Raw genomic sequence first — 4,082 nt, 5'->3', positions numbered from 1 at the left:
TGGCTGTATAGTTGGGGAATTTGTTTCTTAACCATGTGGTTACAGGTTCAGTTGTACTTTGCAGTACCTTGGGATAGTGTCTTCTACTATAATCCCTGGCTGACCAAAGACCAAAGCCTCAGAGTGGTTTGATAGACAGAAAGTGAAAGGAGTCCATTAGACCATTGTGTGTGTGTGTGTGTGTGTGTGTGTATGTATGTATAAATATATATATAAGTAATGAGAAAATGGAGAAAACCATAGATTAACCAACACATCGATTGGACCACATTTATAGCTTATTTATTAATACAAAGCATGACAAGACAAATCTTACAGTTGTTTCTAATCAGATTACCAGAATGCAGTCTATACATAAATGCAAGAATAAAATTCTTCATCTACATAGGGCATTTGAATTAAGGCAACAGATCTTCATCAGAGTGAAAAACAAGAGCATACAATATAAACAAAAGGAAGAATGACAAGGAAAGAAAACATGGCTTAGACAAATAGTCTAGAAGCCCAATATCTTAAGTGCAGATAAATTTGCCATCAGGGCTACAAGAGCGTAGATGAAAGAGTGGGCTATAAAAAGTCTAGGGAATACTACAAATTATAAATGGGTGGGTACAATTAGAAGGTGGGGGTCAGGGTTTAAAAAAAAAAAAAGTTATCAAGAAACTCTATGTAAAGAAAATATTAACATAATTATCAAAGGTCACACCTATGTTAATGGGGAAAACTTAAGTAAAAGTAAACAATTATCGTAGGGTGCTACAGAAAAAATTTATTCACAGGGATTAATACCAAGAAACCCTGCCTATGATCCACAGTGGGGTATGTCTAAGTCCGGTAGTTTCTACATTGGTCAGTTACAATTTGAAACGGAGGTTACAAGTTAAAACTGTTACAAAGGATTTGTTTATAAATAAAGAAAAGAAAGGAAGGGAAAAAGGCATGGGAGATAAGTTAATGAATAGATATTAAGGGCCGTTTATGTCTTACAGCATCTTAAAGTTAAAACATGCAAGAGGGAAGGAATTGTGAGACTAACAAGTTTGTGGTTAAGGGGAGGCAACAGGTCCTGGTAAGTCAGCGGTTCTATGAGAACTAGTGAGGGCGGGGTGGGGGGGAGAAAGGGGGCTAAACCTTGTATATAGTGAATTGTAGTAATAATGAGGTATATAAGGAAAATATATCCCATAGGTGCTCTACAATGCACAAATAAAATGGCACTGACAGTTAGACGGATAATATTTAAGGCCAAGTCAAATGCTGAAATAAACCAGTATAAAAGAATATAATGGCACTAATGGGTACAAATTAATGCAGAGACCACATGTCGGTTGATCCTATAAGAAAAGTAACCTTGAAATAAGCAATTTATTAAATAAGCCTAAGAAGCAAAAACAAATGCTCAAAGAGAGAAAAAATACTAATTAAATCTAATCGTTAAAATTATAAACAAAAGTGTATTAACTCCAAATGTATTCTTTGTACCCATTTCTAGTGTTATTTATATTTATCGAAAGTAGACCTACCTTTATGCAGGCAAGCTATACTTCACTCAACTCTCAGGTTCACTAACGGAATTTGTACTGTTAGAATATAAAAGATCTCATTTATGCAAGGGTGACACTTTCTATTTTTTTCATTATACGAAGATGCGGTAGCAAGGATCTCCCAATTTAATGTGAAGCTAATGTTACTGTCTTTGAGCTCCCAAATGTACCTACTTCAGCCAGTCGAATTAAGTTTCTGTTTCTAAAAGAATGCTGGTGCACAGCCAGTCTTCGTTTTATTTCATTTTGGGTTGCACCAATATAACTCCATTTGCTAGACTTTGTTGTGACTGTGCATTGATACTTAGTGTCCTTAATTCTACAGGTGTTACCAAATGCACAATTATTCCTGTTCCCACAGTCACATAGGTTATCTTGCAGGGGGGAATAGCTTCCTAGTGGGGTAGGATTAGGTTTTTTGAGGTTAAAGTGGTTATTTTGGTTCTGAGAGTATTCTGTACTGAGGTTGGAGGTCGTGATTATTATTATTATTATTATTTCTAATACCGCCATCTGTACCATATTTGTTTCTATTTGAGTTGAAATTATATAATTTATTATTATTCAGGGAGGATATTATGCTCCCTAAATTATGTGTAAGGTTGTAACTGCTATTTATAAGATTGGAATACCTATTTTCATGTCAAGGCGTCTATTTACGACATTCATTAATTGCTATGCTAAGTTCATCCTTATTTGCATTACAAAAGGGATTGTACACCAGATCTTATCTCCCGATTTGCTGGTAGTTACTTTGTGGGTGGTGTGCTTATAGATGTTACTTTTCCTGCGTGCATTGACCCTCGTGGACCTACCTTGTGAGTTACTATAATTTTTGTAGTTATTCATGCAGTTACTAAATTTAGTCATGTTAGTGTCATTTGTTACTGCTACCTGTGTCTTTTTACATGGTTATGCGCAATAATGTTGCAATTATCATATTCGTTATTCCTTTCCCGCTCATGTGGGATATATTTAATTCTACTCTATAGCTGGCATCCTTAAGAGCCTTATTGTACCTATCCTTATGACTATCAAATATGTCCTTGTTAGATGAGAGATAGGAAATCCTTTTACTAATGCTTCTAATTAAAGCCCTTTTTACTGATTGTGGATAGTTACTTTGATAGTTTATATACTTAAGATTGGAGTTAGGTTTCATATAAGGTTGGTGTAAATCTGTATTTAAATCACAGTTAGCGTCTAAGTAATTGATGAAGTAGTTTTCATTCTCTATAGTAATGGAGAGGCCGAATCTATTGAAGAATTTATACAGGTGTTTTTAGATTAATTCTAGGCATCTATTGGAGATGCTTTTAATAAGGAAGAGTACATCATCTCTATATAGGCCTCCTGTGAGTTCAGGGAATTCTCTATAGATGTTATCTAAGAGGTAAATACCCACGAGGTCACTTACCTCAGCTGAGTCCGAGGCTCCCACAGTTACATCAAAGAAGTCAGGGTGTCCTTTCTGGTCCACAGTTTTCATCTTAACGGTTGGTATATACTTATCTGAGATTGCTTTGCTAACCTTACCTAAGTCTGACTTATTGGGGCATATTAATCCGACCTTGGTGTTATGTGGATAATTATCTTTATGGTCCTTAATAGTTATACCAGGTCAAATCGGTGTAAATGGTTCAGTTCGGTCATCAGTATTATACTCTAACATAATCTTTTTGACCTCTAAGTTGATTGTTTTGAGGATACTCTTAGGGACTACTTTATATTTTTGAAGGATTTCACAGTGAATAAGTTCACTCTGATGAAGATCTGTTGCCTTAATTCAAATGCCCTATGTAGATGAAGAATTTTATTCTTGCATTTATGTATAGACTGCATTCTGATAATCTGATTAGAAACAGCTGTAAGATTTGTCTTGTCATGCATTGTAATAATAAATAAGCTATAAATGTGGTCCAGTCGATGTGTTGGTTAATCTATGGTTTTCTCCATTTTCTAATTACTTGCATTGGTTCCTGATAAACTCTTGTTTATCCTGTTGTTACCTGCACTCAACGTGTATGGTGTGCCTGCACACCATCGCCTGGGGATAATACAGGTTACGGATACTGATAGTATATACGGATATTTTATCGCTTAGTCGGTTACTATAGCCGCTAACTCTCTCTATAAATATATGTATATATTGCCAGTACCGCCTGACTGGCTTTCGTAGGATTTTCGAGTGAGATCGTTGCCAGTGCCCCTGGACTGGCTCTTGTGCGGGTGGCACATAAAATGCACCATTTTGAGCGTGGCCGTTGCCAGTACCGCCTGACTGGCCTTCGTAGGATTTTCGAGCGAGATCGCTGCCAGTGCCCCTGGACTAGCTCTTGTGTGAGTGGCACATAAAATACACCATTTTGAGCGTGGCCGTTGCCAGTACCGCCTGACTGGCCTTCGTGCGGGTGACACGTAAAAGCACCCACTACACTCTCTGAGTGGTTGGCATTAGGAAGGGCATCCAGCTGTAGAAACTCTGCCAAATCAGATTGGAGGCTGGTGTTGCCATCCAGTTTCACCAGTCCTCAGCCA

The 4,082-nt window shown here is 37.1% G+C and overlaps 1 protein-coding gene across 2 annotated transcripts in view; it reads left to right on the top strand.

Moving 5' to 3' along the window:
• The window catches only part of LOC106880462 (vacuolar protein sorting-associated protein 4), a 31,558-nt gene that overhangs the window by 15,348 nt on the left and 12,128 nt on the right, over window positions 1-4,082 (top strand). The window lies entirely within an intron of this gene.

Source organism: Octopus bimaculoides, chromosome 4 (genome assembly GCF_001194135.2).
Source record: "Octopus bimaculoides isolate UCB-OBI-ISO-001 chromosome 4, ASM119413v2, whole genome shotgun sequence".
NCBI lineage: Eukaryota > Metazoa > Mollusca > Cephalopoda > Octopoda > Octopodidae > Octopus > Octopus bimaculoides.
The sequence above is the reverse complement of the archived record's forward strand: the minus strand, read 5'-3'. Positions and strand labels throughout refer to the sequence as shown.